General features: G+C 39.1%; 1 pseudogene; it reads right to left on the bottom strand.

Annotated features, from left to right (window-relative positions):
- Positions 1 to 1,220: 1,220 nt before the first annotated feature.
- Positions 1,221 to 1,480, bottom strand: LOC121480792 (annotated as a pseudogene).
- Positions 1,481 to 13,877: the final 12,397 nt, after the last annotated feature.

The following is a 13,877-nucleotide window of genomic DNA, read 5'->3' on the forward strand; positions in this document are numbered from 1 at the left end:
ATTTGGTAGATATAAGTCGAGAAATATAGTAATGCCCGGTAGATGGCAGATCCAAAAAGCGAATTTTGGTGAATGGAAGACATTGATCTAATACTAAGTAGTTTTAGGAGCCAAATAAATAAAGTATTTATGAAACAGATCATTAAAGATGCCAGCTACAGGAAAGTATAGCTGACTCTTGAGCAACATGAATTTGAATTGCATGGGTCTACTAATGTGTGGATTTTTTTTAGACAAATCCATTACAGTATTCTAAATGAATTTTCTCTTTCTTGTGATTTTCTCATTAACATTTTTTCCTCTAGCTTATGTTATTGTAAGTATTGTGTATAGTATATGATACATACACATGCAAAATATGTGTTAAACCACTGTTTATGTTATCGGTAAGGTTTCCGGTTAGCAGTAGGCTGTTCGTAGTCAAAAGTTATATGTGGATTTTTGACTGTGTAGAGAGTCGGAGCCCCTACCCCTCACATTGTTCAAGGATTAACTGTAATGTTATTATTTTTAGAGAGGGAGAGAGGAAGAGCAGAGGGAGAGAGAGAATCTTAAGCACTCTGGGCTTGGAGCCCACTTCAGGTCTCAACCTTGGGACCCTGAGATCATGACCCGAGCAGAAATCAAGCTTAACAGACTGAGTCATCCAGGTGCCCAGATCAACTGCATTTTTAATTCAAATTAAATGATAGTAGTGTTGGTCAAAAGATTCAGTTCTATGGAAACTGGGCTGAAAATAGGACACACAACTTGATTCTACATCCTGGCCTCCCTTGCATTCTGGTATGGCCATAACTCAGGTTTGATAATGAATATTAACATAAATACTATGCACACTGGTCTTGCCCATAAAACCTGTGTAATTCTTCACATTCTTTCCCCTTCTGCCTCCCCAAGATGGAAATCATAGCGACCTTGGAGGCCACTTGTGAAAGATTCTAGAACCACAACATAGAAGGACCTGGATCTTGGGAGCACTACGTGGAGAAGGACTTCCCACCAATCATTCATTTGGATTTTATGTGGGAAATACTCTATTTTCAGTTACTAAGAGCTATGAGTTTATTTTTTATAGTAGCTCACATTATCATTCATATACATATATGTGTGTGTGTGTGTGTGTGTGTGTGTGTGTATATATATATATATATATATATATATATATATATATAAATTAACCCATTTATTATAGCCTAGCAATGTTCCAAATGGCAGAGCTTCTACTGGTCTTTCAACTCCTTCAGTCTTCTGATGGCTGACTTTGCTGTGACAGCAGAAGTGGTGTTGTAGGTCCAGGCGCCAAGGAGCCACAGTGCCAGATGCCCACTGCTCGCCTTTTCATCTTGGTCTTGCCACAGAAGGAGCAGGTGTACTTGGCGTGCTAGCTAATCTCAATCTTCTTCACCATCTTCCTGAGGGAGGCCCCATAACGGGTCCCCTATTTACCCACTGTTCTGACCTTCTTGGTGCATTCGGCCATGTTGCCGCCCACCAGGTCTGAGCCCAGAGAGGAAGAAGTAGCTCACATTATCTTAATGAATAGGTCCAGTTTTTCCCTGACCTTAATCAAATTACTTAACTTCACTATGCCTCAATTATTTCCTCAATAAAATACGAATATTACTCATAAGTATCTCAAAGAGTTGTTGGTAGAATATGTGTAAAGTACTTCCACAGGCCAGCTGTGTTGTAAGCTCCCAGCCAATGGCAACTATTATTGATCACTCCCATTGGATACATAGCTCATGTTCAGCATCAGTATTAAACATTCACATATTTTATCTCATTTAATGCTCAAAAAGACATTGCAATGCAGGCATTACCACTCTCATTCTGTGCATAATAATCATTATGATAGTTTAAAAAATGGTCAATTTCTACGTGCTCAGTACTATTCCAAGAATTTCACATGCACTGAATAAGGTATATAGGTTTCTGAGGTGGGTTTTATTATTATTCTCATTTTACAGGTGAGGAAACAGACACTGAGCTTACTATTCATCCCCACGCCCTTACAGCTAGTGAGCGGCAAAGCTGAGATTCAACTGAGGACCTCTAACTCCAGAGCCCTTGCTGTTAACCACTGCTGTCACTGAAGTACCTGATGCTTATCAAAGTCAAGGGAAGTACTTGGAGATCCCATGTGTGAGAACCTCTGGCCCTGGAAGCCAAGGGATCAAATGAAAAGTGAAAGCAATTGCATTGACTCATCCTAACCAAAGGGTCAATAAAATGAATTTAAATGTCTCAAAACAGAACTTGACCAGTGCCATCCAGAGCCAGTCCTACAAGTTGGGCTGTTCTGGTATGGCATTATACAACAGCCATGTAATGTGGCCCATTCTAAATATTGACATTACATCGAGTCTTGTTTTAAACCTGAAATGTTTCAAATTCCCACAAATTCTTGCCAACTAGGAAATGTGGATGGCATTTGCCTTTAGTGTCTGTGAATTGTTATGGCGGGTATTACTTTTAACCCAGACGGATCACTCCAGCAGCAGGACCTAGAGCAGTACGGTGAGACCAGATTTTTGCTTCTGTGTCTCTGTCATTAGGTCTAAGATGAATCATCACTGAGACCTTGCAAAGCAGCCTGGTCCTGACTTTTCTGATGGTGAGGGAAGATTCTAGAACATTAGTAATGTTTAATAATTTAAATGTAGATGTTGCATGTGCTGTCAGTGCAATCAATTAGCTGAATTTACTTTTTCTCACAAGAAATGTTACGATGCCACAACAATGATGAATATCTGCCTTCTTAGCTCTTGCATAAAAGGTCTATTTTACTAGTAATTTTTTCTCCTTTCATAAAAGCAGAGGTTTCCTTCTGCAGAAAACTGCATTTAAGTTATCCATTAAACATTACAGGCTGACCAATTCGTTATCTAAAATATATGATTGAATTTCATCATTTTAAGAGTGAGTTCATTATCTGCCTGCTGCTCAATCTCAGCGATAAAAATAGTACAAAGAAGATGTGTTGAAATAGAACACAGTATTTTTTCTGTTCCTCAGAAGCACTCTGGGAAAAATCATTCCATCAGTCCTCCAACATTTACACAGCAAAGAGTTATTATTCCACAATCAATTAAAGGTATAGTCAAGCTTTAAGGTAGATAGAGAATAGCCCCAGAAACTATCTAGGTCACCAAAACTGTATTATTAAAGGGGATGTATAAAAAATAAGGTCATGTACCAAATACTGCAATAATTTTATTGTGTTTGTCTAAAACTGTGGGTGGGTATGTGCTTGTTTTGAGAATCAGAGACTTTTTATGATTAGAACATAGAGTTAAAACTCTAGGAGAAACTGCAATACCACAAGAAGAGCCATATGTCTTCCAGGGATGAGGAGCCTTCCTTGCCTCCCCTACAGCACCCAGCCTGGGCCTCTGGACACACTGGAAGTATGACAGTCACACCTCCTAGAAAAAAGCCAAATAAAGTAGGGGGCTCCAGTGCTTATCTCACAAGCCTCAAGTAATCTCACCAGGGAGCCAGACAGCATTCTTGTCCACACAAGTCCCTACAGTCTTCAAGCAGATCTTATGATCCTGCTGAATCACAAGGTCCTCATCCATTGTCTATAACGTGGTGGGTTGGAGTTAGGATCAAACTTCATCTATGATGGTTTGGAATTAGAAAAACTCACGCCATATGAAAAATGAGTGAATATGCACTGCTGACAGTGTGGCGTTTGCTTGGTAGGATGCTAGATATCCCTTCAGAGTACACAATAGAACTCTGGAGTTGACCCTTGTGTTCTGGGGCCTCTGTAACCTTTGATAAGTCACCTAGCTTCTCTGTGACTCCACATCCTCATCTGCAAACATGGAAATAATAATACTATTATGATAATTACCGATAATAAGATAATAGTAATTCAATGTAGCTGTAGAAATAAATGGAATCAAATATATGAGTTTAGAATAGTATCTGTCCTAAAATAAGTACTTGATGAACACGTGAAAAAGGAATAAGGGCAGCCCGGGTGGCTCAGCGGTTTAGCGCCGCCTTCAGCCCAGGGTCTGATCCTGGAGACCCAGGATGGAGTCCCGCGTCGGGCTCCCTGCATGGAGCCTGCTTCCCCCTCTGCCTGTGTTTCCACCTCTCTCTCTCTCTGTATGTCTCCCATGAATAAATGAATGAAATCTTTAAAAAGAAAAAAGAAGAAGGAATGAATGGTATTTTTCTTGGGTAAGCATGCATTACTTTTTCAATAAAAAGTTAAGACATTTAATTTAAAATAATGCACTAATTCAAGAGGATCCTTTAGTTTGAAAAGGTGTGAAAGAGATAGTAGGAGGTTAAGAATAAATACAGTCTATCTTCCCTACTAGAGACCATATGTTAAGGAAGCGAAAAACAAGATGGCAGAGAAGCCAATATCTTCCATTTCCCACTTGTCACCATCTACCCTGCACATGTTTCAGGGAAGAAAAAATTATCTAGGTATCAGTTCCAAATTCTAACAATTAAGATTAATTTGGGTGAGTTCCATTTTCAACGCAACTTGCCTGTCTTACAGGAGCTTACTTTACCCATTTAGCTTGTTTTAACAAACTCATTCAGAGACTTCAGGTTGTCAAAAAATGCAAAGTATAAGTCTGTAAAGTAAGAAGCTTTAAGTGAAAATAAACTATGGGGGACTATCCTTGGGTGGCTCTTGGGCAGGATGTCTGTTATAACTTGCTGCTTTTAAAACATCCTCAAGGGGCAGCCCAGGTGGCTCAGCGGTTTAGCGCCGCCTTCAGCCCAGGGCCTGATCTTGGAGACCCGAGATCGAGTCTCACGTCGGGCTCCCTGCATGGAGCCTGCTTCTCCCACTGCCTGCGTCTCTGCCTCTCTCTCTCTCTCTGTGTGTGTGTGTGTGTCTCTCATGAATAAATGAAATATTTTTTTAAAAAAGGAAGGAGGAAAGAGGTGACAGGAGAGCAGCTTCAGTAACTCAGTGTATTAATCCATTAATACGGTATAATTAGATGGGGTAAGGAGACCTCTGTGGTGGGTACCACTGGAACTCTCTCTTTTGAGTTTTACATAATTGTATTGTAAATCTAACTAAGATTTATTCTTAGAATTTCAGCTCCTAGCCAGTCCATCTATCAGTCTGCAGACTACAGGGTCAAGACCCTTGGAAAGAGGCTTCATACACATACAAAGTTAAGGTGGTTATTAATGCTTCCAGCGAAATAGCATGAACTCCTAATGAAAACACAAATAATTCTTCAAGTCACACACACAGACAGAAAATATGACCTTCAAAGGTTTAGAAAATGTCAGGTTCTTTACAATGAAATTGTACTAGAAGTATAAAAAGCTTGAGGTAGTCCAGGAAAAGAGTAAGGGAAATCAACAACATTTGTTAAAGTAACTAGAGATAATAATATTAATCTTACTGTAGCCTCTGGGTCTTCTCTCTGCCATAATACATGTAGATTAGATTCTCTTTGTCTCTTATGATCAAAATGTACAGAGGAGCAAGTAGAAAATCTTTAGAAGTTTGCCTGAGATGAGATGAAAACGAGAGGTGAAAACAACCCAGGTATATTAAAATCATAAAATGTAATAGCTGAAAAGATTTGCAGAGAACAGACTAATCCCTTAAAGTTAAAAAACTGAAACTCAGAGAAGTTGCCTGCCCAAGATTGCACAGCAGATGGGTACCTAATCTATTCCTTAACAACTGATTTTTCTGTACTTGCCTTGAGGCATGATCATAACTGCATAGTAAGTTCCCAGCTCTGCTCATCCAGATTTTATGATGTTATTTTAACATATACAAAATAATTTAAGTGGATTTCTTAATATTTTGATAGATCAGAGGATTATGGGCTCATAACTGGAACTTCTGGTTTAAATCTCAATTCACCTCACCTCATAACTGAGTTTTTGCAGATGTGATTTGGCAAACTTGGGTCACTTGAAAATGCAGGAAGGCTTCGGTGCCCCTAAACATGGTCAGCTACATCTCTCTTCCACTTGAGGTCCCACTTGGCTTCAGACTAGATGAATGGGCAACAGGTTCAAGCAATCACGTGAGTGAAGGGGCCTTGAACTTCTCATTTGTTTACAGGACAGTGGACACTCAAAGTTTTATTGGAAGCCCTTGAGTTGTTGATTCTGCAAGGACAAAGCCTTGCCCAACGAAGGGAAAAGTTGACTGATTATGATACCAGGCATCTCAAACCCGGGCAGCTCCCATGATGTAAGGACTTCTCCCCCATACCCCACAAAAGTATAGCTCTTCCCTGCAGTAGACATGCGATGCCAACCAGGGAAAATAAAAGAGGGGGGAGAAGGAGAAGATTGGAGAACTGATAGGACAAGGGACAAAAATAAAGAACAAGGACGACTTGACAAGCACTTTGGGGATTGGGAAGGAATTGAGAATGAATAGGAGGAGGCAGTAAGAAGATTCCAGAATGAGGAGTAATGTGAGAAAAGGAAAATCATGTAGTATTATTATGGATTATGAATTAGTTCCCTTGGTCATTATTTTATTAAAATTGATAAATAAATAATTATTTTATGACTATTGCTTGCCGGATGTCACTTCTTTGTATGTAATATCTTTCAGACACTGAGCCCCAGCTTTTATGAGGTTATATCACTTGTTGCTTTCCCAGTCTCCAACTCTCATTTCTGGAGCTGCATTTGCTCTGCACAACCTCCTGTTCTTAGAAGTGGCTACTCACTGTGCCTCTGGTCCCACCCTTAACTCAGTAGGGCGGTGCTGCTTCATACCTCTCTGTTGGTGTAGAGAAATGAGAAGCAACTGCATGATAGTACAGCTTAAAATAAGTACTACCACAGAAAAAAATTAAAATATAAGGATTTGGGAGGAAATACATCTGTGGCAGACAAAGGAAACGAGAAGACTGTGAAGTGCTGCCGCAATTAAAATGCTGATTCTAAATCTGTCTGAACTTAAAAACTCCTCTTCTCATTTTCTCTGAGTAATCATATGGCTCATATTCAGAATGTGTTAGCTTAGGCATCCTGCTTAAAATACACTTTGATTAATTCTGAATTATTCAGCGTTAATCAGGTATTGCTTCAAGTTATCTTTTTGTGTTTCATGTCTCCAAAGTCTCAAAGTCGAGTTCAAACGCTTCTGAATAAAATCAGCCCTAAATGAAATGTCAACTTGGCTCTACCAACAGTTTACCAGACATCAAGGGTGTTAGAAATGCAAGGCTGGGTTGCCAAAGGACAACTTGGAAAGAAAAGGAGACTGTTTCTCAAAAGGTGAATGCAATCTATCTGAGGATGGGATTCTGCTTAACTGGTTCAGATGCTACGGTGCTTAAAGGCAACAGTATTAATGGGTGGTGGGACAAATGCTGTGTTTCTGGGAAGTGTAGAACACAGGTTTTTGAGTAGAATGACAGCCCTGTTCTGGGATATTGGTCCAGCAAAAATGTACTGGGGAAACCAAGATGTTTGTTATTACCGAAGGGGATTTCCAGTGGAGCAATATCACGATGCACTTAAGAGTATGATTTTGGCATGGGTACCCCTGCGTTCAACTCTGATTCTACTTCTCACCAGCCATGTGGCTTGTACAAGTTGAGTGACTGAGCTTCAGTTTATATACTATTTGGCATGTGGTAGATATGTAAGCAATGATTACTGTTAATATTGTTTTTTTAATTTAAATTTTAGGTAGTTAGCATACAGCGCTATATTGGTTTCTGGAATAGATTCAGTGATTGATCACTTACATGCTCATCATAACCAGTGCCCTCGTCAATGCCCATCCCCCATCCCCCACCCAGCTCCCTCCATCACCCCTCAGTTTATGCTCTATCGTTAAGATTCTTTTTTGGCTTGTTTCCCTCTCCCTTTTTTTTTCTTTTCTCCTTTCCCTACGTTCATCTGTTTTCTTTTTTAAATGCTACACATGAGTGAGATCACATGGTATTTGTCTTTCTCCAACTAACTTATTTCACTTAGCATGAAACACTCTAGTTCCATGTCATTGCAAACAGCAAGATTTCATTCTTTTCGATGGCTGAGTAGTATTCCTCTGTGTGTGTGTGTGTGTGTGTGTGTGCACATACCACATCTTCTTTATCCATTCATCAGTGGATGGACATCTGAGTTCTGTCCATAGTTTGGCTACTGTTGATAATGCTGCTGTAAACATCGGGGTGCATGTGCCCCCTTGAATCTGTATTTTATTCTTTGGGGAAATACCTAGTAGTGCAACATATGAACTATGTTGGAACATAGTTCTATTTCTAACATTTTGAGGAACCTCCCTACTGTTCTCCAGAAGGATTCCCACCAGCAGTGCAGGCGGGTTCCCCTTTCTCCACATCCTCGCCGACACCTGTTGTTTCTTTTGTTAATTATAGCCATCTTGACAGACGTAAGATGTGTCTCATTGTGCTTTGGGTTTGTATTTCTCTGCCGACAAGTGATGTTGAGCATCTTTTCATGTATCTATTAGCCATCTGGATGTCTTTTTTGGAAAAATGTCTTTCCATGTCTTCTGCCCATTTCTTAACTGGGTTACTTATTTTTTGGGTATTGAATTTGATAAGTTCTTCGTAGATTTTGGATACTAACCTTTTATCAGATAAGTCATTTGTAAACATCTTCTCTCACTCAGTAGACTGCCTTTTAATTTTGTTGGTTATTTCCTTTGCTACATAGGTTTTTATCTTGATGAGGTCCTCCAATTTTTGCTTGTTTCCCTTGCCTGTAGTGGCATGTCTAGTAAGAAGTTGCTACGGCTGAGGTTAAAGGGGTTTCTGCCTGTGTTCTCCTTTAAGATAGATCTTCAGTGCAGAGTGATGGTTTGAGGTCATGTGGTTCTTCCATAATGTTTTTGGATTGGATTGTAGTGCATGGAGGAAGGCATTTGATTGCAAGGGGCACAGTTTCTTCCATAAAAATAGGAATATCAGCTCCAGCGTCATCTAACCTGAACTGTCCGTATACTACAAGGAATCGAGGAGTGGTACTAGTAGCTAAAGGACACTATGTGAACATGGAAGAGTCCTGGAAAGTACAGCTCGGCCTCAGAGTCTGGGACTGGGGACAGGCCAAGCTCCAATCCATTTGCCCCATCCCTGCACAGGTGCAAACAGCAGTGAGCTGACTCAGGTGTAGCTTGAAGTTAGGTTTACTTGAAAAATTCATGCTCTGGTCAGCTTTTAAAGTTGATAGCATTGGCACCAAATATATAAGATCTGCATGTTTGTGTCTGAGAATGTTTCTTCTAGTCCTCTAACCCATAGAATCTTTAAAGATCAGATTCTATTTTAACTTCTTTTTCAATTTTGGCCATACTATTTATTCAGTGGAATGTGGTACAATATAAACTGAGTTTCATGGAACAAAATAATTCTTCATGCTGAAGTTGTGTCATTTCAAACCTATTCCTTCCAAATGACATTTTTGTTTGACACTTCTGTCTCTATATTTCTTGGATAGTCGATTTATACTTGCCGTGTTAATCAACTTTGGCTTCATTTGATTATATTTTTAAAGAGCAGTGTACACTTTCCATCATGTCTTCTAAGATGATTTTTTAAATTATTTTAATAAAACAAAGAATTCACTGTTCACTCCATTCATAGATTTATTTTTGCTGGGCATTCTTTGCCCAGCTCCATATCTGTTTCTTGGCATCTCCCCCCCAGCCCCCTTTTTTATTCTAAAGTTACTTTGGGAAAAATATCCTCATCGCTCCTCATCGCTTATACAAACTGAGAGGCTCCAAGTCCTTCTGCTCTAACCTTTACCTTCATCCTCCACATTCGATATGTCACCAAAGACTGTCCATTTTACTTGCTGAATATTTTTTTAAATAACAGCTTTATTGAGATATAATTTACATAGCCTAAAAATTATCCTTTTAAAGTGTACAAGTCAGTAATTTAAAAAATATATTCATAGAATTGCACAACCATATCCACACTCTAATTCCAGAACATTTTTATTACCCCAAAAGGAAACTCCATACCCATTAGCAGTTACTCTCCCTGCATCCTCTCCTCAGTGCCTTTAATCCATTTTCTCTCTCTCTGGATTTGCCTGTTCTGTATATTCAATATAAATGGAATCACACAATGAGTGGTCTTTGGTGGTTGGCTTCTTCTACTTAATGTAATGTATTCAAAGTTCATCCACATTGTAGTATGTATCAGTACTTCATTCCTTTTTATGCCAAATAATATTCCATTGTTTGAATATTCCACAGTCTGTTTATTTGTTCATCTGTTGATGGACATTTGAGTTGTTTCTGCTTTGGAGCTACTATGAATAACATTCATGTACCAGTTTTTGTATGAACATGTGCTTTCAATTCTGTTGGGTAGATGCCTCGGAGTGGAATTTCTGGATCATATACCAACTCTATGCTTAACAATTTTAAGGAACTGTCAAAGTTTTCCAAAGTTGCTGTATCATTTTACAATCCCACCAGGAACGTCAAACAAGGATTTGACATGATGAATATTTAGGTCTCTACACCCTCCTCTCTACCTCACTATCAATGTCTCAGTTCAGATCCCCATCATCTCCCACCTGGACCATGACAATCACCCAATTGGCTTGCTTAGTGTAGACAGCCTTCCCTATCCATCTTTCCCACTTCCACAAAGAACGGTTCTTTGTAAAACACAAAACTGACTAAGTTACTCCTTCCTATCAATCCTCACACATCTTCCTGTTCCTCTTCTAAAATTCATTGATTATAATGAAGTATAAATCTTTTGGGGACGACTTAAGATTACATTTTTATATTGAAATATGTTCTTTGCGTTTTATAGTGTCATCCAATAAATATTTATTGAGCACCCACTACTATATTAGAAAATAAGTATAAGCATTTTTCCTCTTACAGTATCCAATATTTGGACCTAGGATTAAAAATACTAATATTTTGAATTTACCTAAAGTATTTGGTTACTGGAAAGTACTTAAAAAGTTGTACTATTCACTGGACAGAGTTTAAGATATGTTTTTTAAAATTATATCTATTTATTCATGAGAGACAACAGAGAGAGAGGCAGAGACACAGGCAGAGGGAGAAGCAGGCTCCATGCAGGGAGACTGATGCGGAACTCGATCCCGGGACTCCAGGATCATGCCCTGGGCCAAAGGCAGATGTTCAACCACTGAGCCACCCAGGTGCCCCTAACATGCATTATTAACTAATACTTTATTATTCAAAAATATTTACTAAGGACACATGCTAGAAGCTGCTCTAGACACGGGGATACAAAACAGGCAGAATTTCCTGTTATTATGATTTTTCCTTCTGGAAGGGAAACAGAGGCAATAAACAAATATGTAAAGTATTTTAAATGTCAGTAAGTGGTATGGAGACATGTTAGGCAGGGTGCGGTAGAGGAAGCGTTCAGAGAAGGCTGTAATTTTTAATAGAGTGGTCAAAAAGAGCTTCGTTGACAAGGTGATGGTGATCTTTCTTCAGGAAAGATCTGAAGTAAGTGAGGCATTGCATCATATGGCTACTCATGAGAGGAGCAATCCGGGTAGAAAGGACCCTAAGATGTGAGAGTATTTGATGCGTTCTAGTGACAGTCAGAAGACTAGTGCACTTGGAACCACATGAATAAGAGGGTGTGTTGAATGATAAGAGTTCATTTGTTTCACAATGAAACAGAGAATGATGTAGGTTTGCTCAAGGGTTTGCAGGGCACACAGATTAGGACTTTCTCAGAATTGAACCTAGGAAATGGTAGAAGAACAAGCCTAGTTCTGTTACTGTTTAATGAACAGCAAGACAAGTTGGATGAGAAGTACCCCTGTGAGATGCTTATACCTCAGTCATTTCCCTGACTCCCTGTAGAAGGAAGATATAAAGAGCCCAAAACACCAATAGCTTTTCCCAAAAAGAGTTTGCTTTTTAAATTCAGAGACAGCAGGGAGACAGGAAGCTGGGGAAGCTTTCCATGTGTCATAGCAACAGTGGGGCAGTGGTGGGACCCATGTAGAGACGTGATTGTGGCAGTGAGGGAACAGTTGGACTAGATTCCCAAGTATGTGGGTAAAGGAAGAGGAAATTGGATCTGGCCAAGGGAGATGTGTGAGCTCCAATATTTGGTTAACAGCAACTGGTTTCTAGCTTTTAAGGGAGATTCCTATTACATTGGTGACCCTGGTTGTCATGTTTGTCCTTCTGCAATAGAAACTGATTCCTTTACTGAAGTAATTAATAGTTAAAACACACTGTTGTCAGAGTATTTCAGTTACAAATTTGTGCTTAACCAGAATATTTCATTAAAAGGATGTTGTGCCTATCAGATAATTGCTTTTGTCTTTTTTAATGTATGTTTTAAAACAAAAGTAACACATGCACATAATTTCAGAAGTCAAATATTGCCAGGTTTATGACTAAAAAAAAGTATCCTTCATAAACAAGCAAATAAACAAACAAAAAACCAAGAAGGATAAAAACCATAAACACCATATGATCATTCCAATAGATGCAGGAAGAGCATTTGAAAAAGTACAACCTTTATTCATGATAAAAACACTCAACAAGGGGATCCCTGGTGACTCAGTGATTTAGAGCCTGCCTTTGGCTCAGGGCGTGATCCTGGAGTCCCAAAATCGAGTCCCACATCGGGCTCCCTATATGGAGCCTGCTTCTCCCTCTGCCTGTGTCTCTGCTTCTCTCTCTCTGTGTCTCTCATGAATAAATAAATAAATAAAATCTTAAGAAAAAAAAAACACTCAACAAAATAGGTATAAAGGGAACAGGTTTAAGATAATAAAGGCCTTATACAAAAAACCTGGGGCACCTATGTGGCTTAGTCAATAAGTGTCTGCCTTTGGCTCAAGTCATGATCCCAGGGTCCTGGGATTAAGCCCCCACATCAGGCTCTCTGCTCAGTGCAGAACTTACTTTTCCTCTCCCTCTGCTCCTCCTCTGCATGTACTCACTCTCTCTCACCCTATCTCAAATAAATTTTTTTTAGTCTTTTAAAAAAAGTAAAACCTATAGCTAACATCATACTCACTGGTGAAAAACTGAAAGCTTTTCCTTTAAGACCAGGAATAAAACAAGGATGTCCACTCTCACCACTTTTATCCAACATAGTACTGGAAGTCCTAGCCACAGCAATCAAACAAGAACAAGAAATACAAGGCAGCCAGATTGGTATGGAAGAAGTAAAACTGTTACATTTTCAGATGACATGATACTATCTGCAGAAAACCCTAAAGACTCTACCAAAACCTATTAAAACTGATACCTGAATTCAGTAAGGTCACAGGATACAAAATCAATATACAAAAATGTGTCACATCTCCATACACTAATAATGAGGTAGCAGAAAGAGAAATTAAGAAAACTGTCCCATTTACAGTTGCACCAAAAATAACAAAACAACTAGAAATGAACTTAACCAAGGAAGTGAAAGACCTGAACTCTGAAAACTACGAAGCACTGAGGAAAGAAGTAGAAAACAATACAAATGAATGGAAAGATACTCCATGCTCTTGGATTGAAGAAGAAATCTTAAAATGTCCATACTACCCAATGCAGTTTCCAAATTCAACACAATCCCTATTTTTCACAGAACTAGAACAAACAATTCTAAAATTTGTACAGAACCACAAACAATCCCGAATAGCCAAAGCCATCCTGAAAAGGAAGAACAAAACTGGAGGCATCACAATCTCAGATTTCAAGATATGCTACAAAGCTGTGGTCATCAAAACAGTAGGGTACTGACACAAAAATGGACACAGAGATCAATGGAACAGAAGAGAAAATCCAGAAATAAACCCACAATTAAATGGTCAATTAACCTTTGACAAAGCAGGAAAGAATATCCAATGGGAAAAAGAAGGTCTCTTCAACAAATGGTGTTGGGAAAACAGGACAG

This window comes from Vulpes lagopus, chromosome 22, assembly GCF_018345385.1.
Source record: "Vulpes lagopus strain Blue_001 chromosome 22, ASM1834538v1, whole genome shotgun sequence".
In the NCBI taxonomy this organism is placed as follows: domain Eukaryota; kingdom Metazoa; phylum Chordata; class Mammalia; order Carnivora; family Canidae; genus Vulpes; species Vulpes lagopus.